The sequence below is a fragment of the Thermobia domestica genome, chromosome 10 (genome assembly GCF_964235325.1).
Source record: "Thermobia domestica chromosome 10, izTheDome1.hap1.1, whole genome shotgun sequence".
In the NCBI taxonomy this organism is placed as follows: domain Eukaryota; kingdom Metazoa; phylum Arthropoda; class Insecta; order Zygentoma; family Lepismatidae; genus Thermobia; species Thermobia domestica.
The window spans coordinates 191,115,406-191,130,379 of record NC_137463.1 but is presented as its reverse complement, the minus strand read 5'-3'; the positions used below and the strand labels follow the sequence as shown (position 1 = coordinate 191,130,379).

Here is a 14,974-nt window from a genome sequence, read left to right as displayed (position 1 = left end):
AGTCCCTGGATTTAAGTTTTAAAGAAGTTTAATAACTCTCTTTTGCGGGGATACTTCAATTCTCCCCATGGATACTTTTGTAAGTTCACTGTATAGTTATGAATTTCCATGATAATATCTTTGGTGAAAAATGTTTGCTTTGATTCCTGTTCAACACCGAGGATATGTGAGATGTGGACCTACAGTTTAAGATGGAAACCAAACCAACGTAACGAGTTCAAAGCACTCTCACCTTGACGAATCCGGGACCCCGTTCACAAAAAGGTATGTACTGTAGCCACTAGACCAACGGAGAGGGCTGAGAAATACTTGGGTACGATTCCTGATGGCAGTACAGATTATAAGCTAATTTGTAGATCAACGTCTCATATAGCCTGGATGCTGAAACGGGACTTGAAACTTTACACAAGAAACGAACAAGCCTTAATTACGTGTTCTTAGGCTGGCCGCCCATTGATCGAGAACATACGAGAGGTATAGTAAGTATGAAAGCAAGGACATCCGCAGGATTTTCTATAAGGGGAAGCAAATGACCGATTCCAAAGGGGGCAAAGAACCGATTCCAAGGGGACCAAGCATCAACACACAAGCATAATCACAAATACACTTTGATGCACGAGCTCATATAATAAATCTTATAAACAACAATTATTTATGCATATATCCATATTAACTACAGTAAATAAATTATATATTTAATATAAACATATTAAGTACGAATGTGTGAGAGGAAAAATTAGTATGTTTTGACCTGTATTTCCAAGAACTGAACCACCTTCGAAAATCCAGGCTTGGGCAACTGCCCCACTTTTCCCCGTTGTGGGCAGCCATAAGCGTGAGTAATGCAACAAAGTCTCGTACCACAAATATTCACTCGACTTCACGATAAACGTTGTGATTGAGATACATTGTACTTAGACCTCTTTCTTCACACCCTCTCTTGCCTTGGCTTGGCTGTCCAGCATCTGATGGTTAATGTACAACTGCCCTAAGGTTTGTTTTATGTCCTGCAAACCGTACAATAAGTATCCAAACATGCTGTAAAGTATTTTATATCACTCTATAGTGATTTTGGCTGTTTTCTGTTTATCGCTAGAAACTAAGGAAAGAAAGCTTACTAAATTTATCAATTTTTGTACATAAAGTTGTAATTTTTATGGATATGACTTACCTCGAGAAACTGTCACTGCTTTAGCCAATCCTATCAAGTGCTAACTCACTATTGAAATTTGCCCTAAATTGAGAATCAAACATCGTTTTCCTCAGATTATCCTTTGTTGGTTCTTGTCTTGGGTATCTATCTGACAACATAGAGAAGAGAACTAGAGAAATATGTTCTCTACCAAAGACTATATTCTTACAGTAATCTGTAGGTTGGAATGGCAAAACAGAAGAGAAGTACCAGTGAAGTCATGGTATTCGAATTTCAAATCTTACACTCCAAAGCACAAAAAGTATATTGTTCCTGTAGATTTTAAGTATCTTTACATCACAAGTCCCTCGTAATATTACAGTGACAGATAAATCGGAAAATATTGGCTTTACAAGTACCGGTACAGTATACTCGTATTTAACTTCCGGTGTTGATACAGAATCGTGAGGCAATTGTTAGAGCTACCTGTATTAAGAGAATTTCGATCTAGAAAATAGGAAATAACGCTTATGGCTTGGCAAGTCCCCATCACCCAACTAAAACACATCTGTCCCTTTGCAGGTTGTAGTAAAGCCACGAAGTTTAGTTTTGAACGCTTAAAACATAACTTTTTAATAATTTCTATTTGAGAAAAGAATCCCTCGAGTCCGCTGCAGGTTAACGATAACATGATTATCTTTTCAATCATTCAATCTTAGATTCGAGATTTGGATGTGGATCTTCTGTTATCTACATCAAAACAAATTCTTAAATGATACCTTACCAAAATTCAAGGCTATTTTTCCACTTGCATTAGTAAACATTTTTAGTAAAATGAGATAAAGTAAATACTCGGTAATCTGGTTAAAAATCAAATTTGGTACCGTTACACGTATTAATTATAGGTATTATTAATATTTTGTAAATTGGTCACAAAGACACTAAAAAAAAACTAGTGATGAGCAAATGCAAGACCAAGACCAAGACCAGGGTGGTCTTGGTCTTGGTCTTGGTCTTGCACATGCGGTCTTGGTCTTGGTCTTGCACTGGAACCCTCGGTCTTGGTCTTGGTCTTGGTCTTGCAAACCTAGTCTTGGTCTTGGTCTTGGTCTTGCACACCCAGTCTTGGTCTTGCTTGCAAGAGTCTTGCAAGTTTTGCTTTTAAGAAATCTATGATTTTTATAAGTAAATTTTACTCTGGATATAAGGGATAATAAATCCTAGATTGCATCAATAGTGAGGGAAACACAATGTATGTTTCTAAATGTAATATATTTTACCTTCGTGTAAGTGTGATGATACTGTACAACATAGGCGATGACCTTTCCTTTTTTTTCAATGGGTGATCACGCTTCACTACTTATAAGATAAATCACAACATTTCGTAAAATTTGTATATGTTTTAACAGATCCAATGCTCCACTGGTTCCCAAACTGGGGAGGCTATCCCTGACAGTGAGACGCATGAAAGAATACCAAGACGGCACAGCTTACTGAAATACCATAAATTGCAAAATTATTTTTACACTCTAAAGGCGTCAGATTTTTTTTCTTTCCAACCACGATTAGCTCATCTTTGTATTGAACAACCTCCCAATTAAATATTGAAATTTTGTTTTACTGATTCTAATATGTACTGTATGGGGCAAAAACAAGGACATTACGCAAAAACGATGAAACAGTTAGACTTTCGAAATGTGGGCTTGGAGAAAAAAGGAGAGAATCAGCTGGGTTGAACGGAAAACGAATGCAAAGGTTTTAGAAATAGTAGCAGTAGCGGAGAAAAGAAGAATTTTAGATGTAATGAAGAGGAGGACATTGGCTGAGGAGGAACTGTATTATGAGGGACGTGCTAGAGGGAGGGGGCGAAGGAAATTGTAGTTGAAGAAAGATATTAAGACAGAAAATTGCTAGGTTAAGACGAAGAGACTAGCTGAGGACCACAGTCATCGAAGCTTCTCAGCTGCAGCAAGTGGCCTGCCAATAACGGCAGAATAGCTATTATTATGACGATGATGATAGGTTTTGCAATATTGACCAAAAAAGAGAGAGAAAAAAATAAAATAATAATTAAACCTCTTAATATTTTAGAATATGAAATGAAATGAAATTTGTGAGTTTTACGTCCCACGATTATGCCGGCTAGGCTAAAGGAGACGGTGATAATGAAAAATGAATGAAAATGGTGGAAAGAAGAAAGTGGGAGAAAACGGGAGAACCCCGAGGAAAGCCACGCACACGGTGTTTGTCCACCACAAAGTTCACTTGGTGGGGGCTGGGATCAAACGCGGGACCCCAAACACCAGAGCTGAATGCTCTACCACTAAGCCACAGCGGCCCCAATATTTTAGAATAATTTGAGTGAAAACTGAAAACGACTCAACTGTCTATGTCTTTTGTGTAAACTCAATTTATATAAATGCTTTTGACCTACATTAGAAATACATAATAACGGCATCAAACTTCAAGTTATTTGAAATAAGTACGAAATCACTCTCAGTTGTGAATAGAGATTATTTACTGTTGTATAATGTTATATCGTTGAATCCTAGATATGCCGTATACCTAAGGGGGCTATAAGTTATATTGATAAACAATTATTCAACGTATAAGCATCCACCTATGAAATCAAACTTGCGGTCACATGCGCTAAGTTTTTGTCAATGTCATGAAAATGCTGTTTCAATATTAATTTTATAAGTACACATTAAAAATTTCCAACGAATGCTTGAACCCCAGATCCAAGGCCATACCCATGTAGTCGGCACCTATGGTGTACGAAATTGCCGATGTTCAATACTACATTTCTTTAGTTTTGGAAGAAGAACTCCCTTAATATGTTTTGAAATGAAATGAAATAGGTCTATCTACTTTAACGTCCCACGATTATTACACTGAGGCTAAGGGAAACAGTGATGATGAGAAATGGGGGAATGAAGAAAGTACGAGGAAACGGGAAAACTCACGCACAGGGTGTTTGTTCACCAAAGAAGCCCACATAGCGCAAGCTGCGATCGAACCAGGGCCCCATGTACCAGAGGTGAACGCTCTGCCACTGAGCTACCGTGTCCATAACATGCTCTAGTTTATTTTTGCTTATCCACTTCTTATGGACACAACTATTCTTCGTATGATTTCCCAAAATCCAATCATGGGCCGTCGTGAATGATCAAATGATGACCAAAGTAAATCAGACACTGAAGTTATTATAGCTTGTAACAATTCATAGAATTATGCTGTCGGTCGTCTCGTGAACAACCGATTCAAAAAAACGACATACTGTAGCTATATGTTACAGGAGCAGATCGACTCACATGGATTGCATAAACTACTTGGAACACATTCACTCCGACTGTATTTTTACTGGAGCCAAGAAGTTCACGTGAAAGATGTAATGATTTTTCCCCTTCCTTTTTACATTCTATAAAAAATCAAGTAGTACCATACTTGTGCAAGACTCTTGCGCAAGAGTCTTGGTCTTGGTCTTGGTCTTGCAGGTGTGGTCTTGGTCTTGGTCTTGGTCTTGCAGGTATGGTCTTGGTCTTGGTCTTGCATCGGGATTCCTGGTCTTGGTCTTGGTCTTGGTATTGGTCTTGCATGCAAGACTCTTGCAAAAACTACAAGACCAAGACTCTTGCGCTCATCACTAAAAAAAACAAAAATGCTTTTTAGCAATATCTATAATATAAAATTCACCTCCGGACTCTCCGGATTCTACCAAGTCTACCGAATTCGCAACACATCCTGTTGTTGTTTTGGTTTATAAAGGCCAATAACCGAAACGGATATTGTAAAGAAAAGGTAGGGAAAAAAAAGGTTTGTCAATGGGGAAACAACCTGTTCAAAAATAAAGGTGGCGCTGTTTATTGCTTTTTGTCTGTCATCGGCATCAGAGATATCAGTGATAATAAGTTTCAATTCATTGTTTATAACATTCCCATGATATTATCTTTACCTATTCCTACCAGTCTAGACGACTGTAATAATCCATTGAATGAGGGAAACCCTTTCTTTACCTACCATATTTGAAAGCATATTCGCTATACAGCAGGACAGGGCAAAATAAGATCCATACTAGGGACCCGGCCAAGTATAAACAAATAAATAAATAGGCAGATACATAAAAGTAAGCGTCGGCTATGGCAATTTAAGAACATATAACATTCATGTTCTATTCTAAGGCTCTTTATTCTATTCTGTGTATATTCTTTTTTGTTTCACGTGTTCTGGTCAATTAGGTTCTAAGCTATGAATATCTGAATACGTAGCTACACGAAGTTCAATTTTTTTCTATAAATAGACCCGGAACTAATGACCTTCTTGCAGAAAGAGTTTCAAGAAAGTACTTTCACATTAAAACTCAAGTCTCAATTTAGTACATGTTACGATGGTCACTAACACTCTTTTTGCTACACATGGTCTGTTACACATGGTGTTAAAAAGCACAAATAATCAAATTTTCATTTTAATTCGTGGGTCGGGTCCGGCCCACGAGACGCCATTTGGCCATCATTACTGTACAGGATTAGTTTGCAACGCGTTATTTGGAGCAAGCTATGGACAAAGTCTGTTACTGAAGAAGGATCCGAACTAATATGGTTAAAATTATTCGAGAGATCATTCCAATAATTTGAAAAATTGTTCGTTATATAAAAGAGTTTGTCATTTAAAGATCTTGTTTAAAGTGTAAACTCACTACTTTGGTTTGAATTTGAGCTGTTGTATTGCTTAACAGGCAGGATTTGAACCTGCGACTACAAATATCGAAAAAGAATGCTCTAACCATAAGGCTACGAAGGAGCTCCCTGCATATAATTTGTGAGTTTATTGTATAGTAAGTATATGTGTGCTTGGCAGGTTTTAGCCCACTTACTCTGGCAAAGTGATGTCAGATATGCAGTTCAACAGGAGTAAGGAAGCCAGTTTCTAGAGAAGAGGAACAGATTGAGAATTTGAATTACGGATACAACGTACTACAGGAACTGTATAATCATAGACTAATTACATGAAATTTTTTGAAATATTAGATATTCCTAGTTCCTGGTTACAAAGCGCATAAACGGATTACAAAATAAAATGATTTACACCTATTATAGTCTATGTTCTGGTTGGCCCCAGCTATTACCATCTAGATCCGCCACTGATAATAACGTGACGCAAATGCTGATATAAAGGACGCACTGCAAAATAAGGTGGTAGGAAAAAGAAGAAAATATTTGTTATATAGTATAATAAGTACTGTATGTTGTGTATTTATCTCAGTTATATACAGCTTAGTAGTAAGTTTATGGTGGACAACATCGTATCCGTGGGTTCTCCTGGGGTACTTCCGTTTCCTCCAGTTTCTCATTCCACCATTCTTTCATCATCATTCACTTGCTTTAATCATAGTCTTGCTTAGCCTAAAGAGCATAACGTGGGACGTTAAACTGAAATATTTCATTTTCTTTGAATATAGCTTCGTATTCTTATGCACGTATTTTATTTGATTTTGAGTGTTCAGCAATTTAAAGTATATTTTTGATAATGTTTCGATATAGATGTTTTTGAGAAGTGTTTTATGTGATTTGGAAGTTAAGTTTAATAAAGGATCCACAAGAAATGTTATATCTACAAAAACTTAAGCCTAATGGTCGTAATAATCAAAACTTAAGCTAGTTGGTTTTATGGACTTCTATTTGTATGCAGACATGTCCTGACAACAATGACTTTGCTTTGAACAACACAAAACACTCTGACTTCCTGTTGTGTCAGGACGCCACAATCATCAAGAAGATGGGAAAGCATATTTTTGATTATAAAACAATCAGGTGGGTAGACGCGTATACCCTCCCCATCCTATTACAGGTGTGCACATAAAAATATTGGAAGTTCATCTTCGAAGTTTCCCACAAGCTCTCTTAACTGAGTGTGTTCGAAAAGAATGGTTGATTTGATTTGATTTTGAGCTTAGCATCCCCTTTCAGCAGCGAGGCTATATGAGACATGGACCTACAGCTTAATGTGGGATCCGAACCAAATGAATTCCTGCCGGGAATCGATCCCGGGATTTCCACACGAAAAGCACGCACAGTAACCGTTTAGTCATGAAGCAGCTCTGGAAAAGAAAGGAAAGTTCTAAGAAAAGCTTCTGTAAACCACCCATGATTTTAGGCCATTTTATGTTTTAACCTTCACCATTAATGAAACATAAAGAGCCAACATATATATGCTCTTCGTTCTTTAAATGTTTAGAGATGTGCATCATTTAACTGAACCATAAATCTTTTGACTAATGCTTTGGCTATAAATCAATCATAAATGTCCAGAATTGGTAAGCATCCACACACACAATTACCATGTATAAGTTTCTATGCGTGAAAGCAGAAAGGAGAAGGGTCATTCCAAAATTTGTGTTTATGGATTTTTCTCTTCGACCAACAACTAAAAGTGAACAAGACTGGAAAAAAAGAAGAAGAGGAGGAGGAGGACATGAAGAAAGTTCATAAAATGGATTGAATTTTCATGTTGTTGCTGGCTGTTATGTGAAAAACTACAGCCATAAGGTGCAAAAAAAATCACCCAAATTGGATGATTTATTGCTTCGATAAATGCTCTCATATCATGTTATCTGCATTGCATACATGTAATTTACCCCCTTACCCATGCATTTTATATTACCATTTTTACCTTGTTAAGTATTTATCCATGAAAGGACAAACTTATAAGTATTTTATTAGGCAAAAATGTTGAGTATAATAACATTGAGAACAATTTTGGACATAAATGCAAGATATTTGGTACAACAATATGTTATTGACCTTCCTTTGCGTTCAATTAAATGAAACATTAGAAAATCTGCATAAATATCCTAATAAAATAACGTTTTCGCGTTGTTGTTGCAACTTGGGTATCAGTGAGGATACCAGCTTTTATTTTCGGGTTGAGCGGGTGGCAAAAGGCAAGAGAAATTTTATTTGTAAAAAGGGACAGTTATTATTATTATATTTTTTCACAGTTCTACATTATTTGACCTACATTACAATATAATATCTCTAAGAGTAGTCGGTGGACAGGCGTATACACCTGTCCCATTTCAGCGTCATCACTGGTGACTATGGTTGCCACCAGATTTCTGAATATGACAATATTTTACGATTTGAGCTGTTTTTTTTTTCAAAAGTTTTAGCATTAATCTGGAAAAACATCATTTCTCAACATAATATAATAGAGAAGATTCATTTCTGCTGATTTAGTAGCTCTCGTGCACGCCTTTGATAGACGTGGTTCCGTGTTCGGTTCCCTGTAGAAGAGCATTGAACGCATCATGATGGTTTGGATTTCATCTTAAACTGAAGTTTCACGTCTGATGCTTCCTCGGTGCTGAAAAGGAAACAGTATTTTTCGTGTTAAGCAATCATGTACTCTAACAAAGATATTACGCCAAATCCTTTGCCAGTGCTTCGTTGTAGTATATAATGTACGAGGGACGTAACAAAAGTAATGGAAAAGTGGGTATAACTTCTTCATTAAGTACCAGCGTCAATTATCTGCTTCTCTGGGTTAAAATAAGATAAATTAATAACATGTTCCGTTAGTCAGTCACTTTTTACTATTACTGAAGCGCTCGCGATCATTATATATATATATATCCCTTTCCTTCCTCTCCCCAAGCTGCGGGACTGAATTTGGATTTAAACGGGATCGGAAGTGCCACTGTTCATCTCAGCGACCCCGAAAACTATGGATTCGACAGTAATATCGGTCATTTTCGATCATTTTTAAATATCTTTCCCTCCCCTAAGTTGCACCGTCAAAGTGAAATGATAAAAAATATCCCACTTGTTAGATCTTCGCCCGTTTCGCTATATGAGACGTAGGACCTTCTGTTTAAGAATGAAATCCGAACTACTGTAAAATTCAAGAATTGTCCCCCACCGGGAATCGAACTCCGGGACCATGTACGCCAAAGGTGCGCCCGCTAGCCACCAAACCAGCAAGGAGAGCTTATTATATGCATTTGTAATTATCATAATTACGTAAGCGGTTTTCAAAATGGTTTTAACAACCGTCGTGACATCGCCATTTTAAAGACTTTCCCAGGACACTTAAGCGAATTTGTTAAAAGAAATAGCATGTTTTAATAATAAAATAAGCGATCTCTTATCAAGATAAGAACTGAACAAAAATGTTATGTAAACATACAATCTGTTTTGATAGTAGCTAAACTGTTATTTAAAAGTATATGAAAGAGTTTTAAATATTCTTACAATGTTGTATCAATAGTGAAAATTCTATTTTTCTTTCTTTTTCTTTTATTTAAAATTAATAGTACAGAAAAAAATGTTAACTTGTGAACATACGAAATGTAATCTGCGTTAACACTATGATCATTTATTGCTTGTACTGAAATATTTTTCTTTATGCAAAATATGACCTAGAAACAAACATTCGAAACAACACAAACACACTTTTTTAGCGGAATTCTTCTTACGGAAATAAACAAACAAATAAGATCTTTTTCGGCCATTAAAACGAGACACACATTGAGAAGTACAAAAATTAAAGCGAAAAGAAAAACATTGAAAAAGAAGCCTCATAAGAGCCAATAAATGCTCTAATTTCTTCTTTCACCGCTTGGCGGCGTAGTATGCATCGGCCTTGATGACCTGACGGCCGGGTAAAAACAAGCGTGACCCGCGGAGCAAGCAACGGTTCTCCGAACTGCAGAGCGCGAGCGAGCGACTCATATACGTAAAGTGGTCGAGCCAGGTGGCGCCTACATCGATCACAGCACATGCAATAAAATGCAGTCTTCAATTCATCCCGCACAATACGCTTTTTATCTCTCTCTCTCTCTTTTTTTTTTTTTTTTTTTTTTCAATACAGCATCTATCAACCAAGAACTCAGGATTCATAAGCTGTAATAACAATAATACGTGCATATCGATTTCCCTGTACTAAAATTGTATAATATAATATTACAGTACGAACCGCATGATCCCACTTCTTTCCATGCAGCATCTGAAAGTGCATATCTGACATTCTGTCTCGGTGACAGATTTGTATCCGAAATAATTATGGAATTGTCCGTGGAGTTTTATTTTAAAAATTTAGCTCCAACTTAAAAAAAAAAAATGCAATAAAAATTTCATATTTACGAAATTTACTGGAATAGGCCTACGTGTCTTTTTTTAAAAAAATACAAAATAGTAAGCGAACGCGGTCTCTCTCTGTGTGCAAGTTTCCAGGTTAAATCTTCGAAGACAGTGATGATTTCAGATCTTCACCGGGGAGATTTTAATAAATGGAGGGTGAAAGAGTACTGTGAAAATACGTAACTCAGGTTGAAGATAGAAAAAAAAAAAAAAAACTCGGGGGGGAAATTTTGTAGCTCCAGGGATGCGTGAATTCCTCCGGGTCACCCCTGAAATCATTATTACTCGAACGGTTCTAACATGGCTCCTATTCCCGCTAAACTGTTTCTCACTCAGTTTCGCTATTGAAAAAAGAACGGACAGTAAACACCACACAAGAAAATACAACTAAGAATTAGGTTAAGGTAACCCCTTCAGTAATGCACAGTTGCAGATTCGATTTCAAATGGCTTGATGATGCGCCTAAATCGCAATCTTAGGTCTTCTTAATGGATATGATATTATAGTAAGAAATGGGAGATTTTGCTTTCATTCAAATTGTTTTGTGCCGTATTATCAACTACCCGCTGACACATTGTCCTCACAATAATAATAAAACGAATTGACTTCTTGAAACTATCACCACACAATTCTTCAAATCATTTCAATTATTGGACGTATTCTCTTTCGCACTAATACTATGTTTTGAAGCGTTTATCTTTTCCCTAAGTGGATTTACTAGTCCAGTTAAACTATCTAACGTCAAAATACTGTTCATTCAATGTAAGGGCGCACACCTTCCAATATGAACCCAGATCAATGGTACAGTATAGTGCATCTACAAAATGGAAAAGAACTAAGAAAGGTTAAGGAACTCTTAGTTTATTTATTGGACTAGGAAAGAGTTTAGGAAAGTTTGCTTTATTTATTCGAATAGAAAGAGTTATGGGAAGCTCCATTTATTACAATAGAAAAGAGCTAAGGAAAACTTTATTGATTTATTAGAGTTTAACGTCTATCTTCAGCACAAGCTCTGCATAAGATAAGATCTACTCCTTCGAACCATTATTTGAGTTCATCCAAGGGTTTTTTACTCCTACTAGAAACCGAACCCGTGAAAAGGTACACAAGAAATATCCAAAGAGATACCAAGCGAAATTCGACACGAAAAATAAAACTTCAACTATGTTCTATAGGCTAAAAGAGACAAATGTTAAAACAATGAACGGTTGTGGAGGAACTGATGGAAATTAAAAGATGCAGAAAATATAAGAAGCTCGAGAAAACTTACAAACACGATGTATCTGCCACAAGCTCACGTTGGGCGAAATTGAGTCAAATACCCTTCTTAACAGAGGTACAGGTAAACTAGATGAGCAACTAGTATTTGGATAAGAATGTACGGGCTAAAAATGTTTTTCAGTATCATCGCACACATGGCATTAGTGCGACTGACGACTACTAAAGCATGAGACACAACAATAGATGATGTTAGTTGGGCGAATGAAACAAGAACTCTGATGCAACTTCGCCCTCTGCTTTAATATGGTAGACAAAGACGTGACAACACGGCAAATATCCGTTGAGCATCTGGATTATCCGTGGGAGAGGTAAAATTTAAAAGGGTAGCTCCAGTCTGCAACAATTTTTATAGAGGTAGTTTGTGAGTACTTCAATTTATATGCCCGTAGCCATACTCCCTTTACAAAAATTGTTGCATGAGTACCTTAGGATTCTGAAACATGGATTTTTGGATAGGGCACATATTAGTTCCTAAGTGAAGTCTTGACCCGACTAAGGTAGGTCCCATAGTTTTGGAGCTATGGGCCTTTAAAGTTTATTTTTTCATGTTTTCGGCAGCGTCTAACTCCGGAAGGAAGCATTTGTGCACCCAGGTTGGTCTATACTTTTTGTCTTATCTTCGTGTCAGGAATCACCTCCCAAACGTGTCGATGTTGTTTTGAAACACCCTGTATATTCAAACACATCCATATCATAGTGAAAAGTTTACTTGTGGCAGATATCTAATAGATAAGGTTACAAACAGGAAACACGAAATGCATTCTCAATCTAATAATAAAAATAGAGCCTAATATGAACGGAATTCATGGTTGAACATTTTATCAAGTTACTTCCGCGAATCGTATATTTAGTTCGTTAATAAGATGATAAACGGAATAATAACGAAAATGGTTAAATTAGTCTTCAAAGATTTGAATTCTAAAGGATAAGATAACAGAAATAGTCTTCTGTAATCGGGCTCAGACTCATTACCCTTACTGACACTAATACAAGCTCAGATTCGCACTAGTGTTGCCCAGGAGATAAGAAATAGCCTTTTAAATTCGAAATGAAATGAAATGAAATTTTGAGTTTTACGTCCCACGGTTATGCCGGTTAGGCTAAAGGAGACGGTGATAATGAGTGATGAATGAAATGGTGGAATGAAGAAAGTGGGAGGAAACGGGAGAACCCCGAGAAAACCCACGCACACGGTGTTTGTCCACCACAAAGTTCACTTGGCGGGAGCAGGGTTTGAACCCGAGATCCCTAGCACCAGAGGTGAACGCTCTACCACTGAGCCACCGCGGCCCCCCCTTTTAAATTCGAGATCTCTCGACGTTTGTGGAGGTTGTTTCCCTTATGAATGGCTCTGGTCTTACATATCATCGATACTAACATTAGACGTTAATCCTCGCACTACTAACGGGGGGAGGTATACTTTCTGCCCACCACAGTACAAATATATATTATAATTCCTCTTCTAATACTTTCTTTAAAATTGTAAAAAAAAAAAAAAAAAGTTATTGCTAAAGCGTATACCTTACGGTGGTGCAAATTAAACGTTAGTATGTCTCATAAATTTGTTATTTTAAGTTGGTGGGCACAAAGTACCCCCCGTTGGTAGGAGATTATGACTGACATTTCGAAGTGTCTCTCCTAGATGGCAGTATAATAAATAACTGTTAAAATCCTGTGTACTGTTCATTTCAGTCACTGTAGATTTTTATGAGAGTTTTTAATTTGTTTATTTTGCAAGATATATTTAATCTTAACAGGTGCGTACAGAATACCCCCTCTTGGTAGTCCGCGTTATAAAAAATACCTACGTAGTGCGAGGGTTAAATTCTGTGTATGTGGTACTAACTTGGGTACCAGGCACCGTGTTTGATTTCCGATGGTGGCGATATTTACCTCAAACACAAACCCTCGGTAGTGGTTCGGTTTTCACTCTAAGCACTAAGTCTCGTCTCACATAACTTCCATGCTGAAGGCAGTCAATCCATCTAGGGATATCCCACAAGGCACGAGTTAAGGATGTCTCGTCTCGTAGGAAACTGTAAATCCAACAAGAACTAACAAACTCCAATGCACAATTCAATTTACACCAAGTTGGAGTAGGTAGCTCAGGGTACAACAGGTTCTATTCAGGACATTTAAAACAATAATATTGAAACTAAAAAGACTCCCTTGCATGAAATGTGGTCAGCACATCGCTGAACCATAGGGATGCGCATGAGACAAAATTTGAGGCTGTCTCGTCTCGAAAATGTACTGCAAAAGTGATGTCTCGACTCGAAAAGTGTATATTTTTCTATTGGAAGAGCTCTGTCTCGACTCGAATTTTCTCAGGAAAATTCTGTCTCGACTCGTCTCGTGCGCATCTCTACGTGAACCAATTACAGTTATGGCTGATTTCCTTGACCAGTTTGTAATCCCTTACATTCTAGTAACTCTCCAATTCCCCTCACAAGGCTAAGTGAACGCCATACTCCTATTGTGCAGTTATTGAAATTTAGCATCTGAAAGTTAAACAGAACACGTGATGTGTGGGAAAAGCTGTTGTCAAAGCCTCTGCAGTAATAGAAATAATCGGATCTTCATATTTTTGTTTTGAACATTTGAAAAAAATAATTCGAATAGTTCTTCGTTATCCGGTTAATTATTCGATTGATTATTTAAAACTCTAATAATTATTCGAATTTTAACAGCATTACTAGGACATTTGCAAGCTAAACAAATGCTTTCTGAAATGTATCCAAGTGTAACTTTACAATAATTATATACAAGGGTTAGATACAAAGTATGGAGATATTTTTATAACTCGCATCTGACTTTATGCACAGAAGAACATCTGTTACATATATTCAACATAATCGCCTCCTATTTCCATCGCCTTCTGCCACACGTGTGGAAGGCATCCTACTCTGTCAGGGCACCACAACAGGGACCACCATACAGCACGGATGATGATTATTTCTCTCGTGTAGTAGTGCTTCTCGTGAAATTGTTTCTTCATTTTGGCGAAAAAGTCGTCACAAAGTCTCTGAAAACATTGCACTGAACTTTATTCAATCTACGTTATCCCCTCTCAGTGGCGTAACTAAAGGCTTGGAGGCTCCCCTGCAGACAGCGTGGAGTGGGGCTCCTTCTCTATATCCCACTTCACGATTTGGGGCCCTCTGATGGCTTGCCCCCCGCATGGCTTCATGGCTTGTTCTGGAACTGGTTCTTCGGATCCAGGTCTAGAACCGGTTCTTCGGATCCAGGTCTGGAACCGGATCCGGAACCGGTTCTGAAAACCGGATCTCCAAGAACAGGTTCCTTGCGGAACCGGTTCCGCTGGAACCGAAACTTTGTGACCATCCCTACTGCCAAGCTTACAGAACAAAATTATTGATTTTCGTCTAAAATTATCGTATATTACAAATATATATATCGCTTT

At 37.4% G+C, this 14,974-nt stretch overlaps 1 protein-coding gene across 1 annotated transcript in view; it reads right to left on the bottom strand.

The window, feature by feature from the left end:
- The window catches only part of LOC145662901 (uncharacterized), a 339,187-nt gene that overhangs the window by 298,522 nt on the left and 25,691 nt on the right, over nt 1-14,974 (bottom strand). The gene's annotated exons all lie outside the window — the stretch shown is intronic.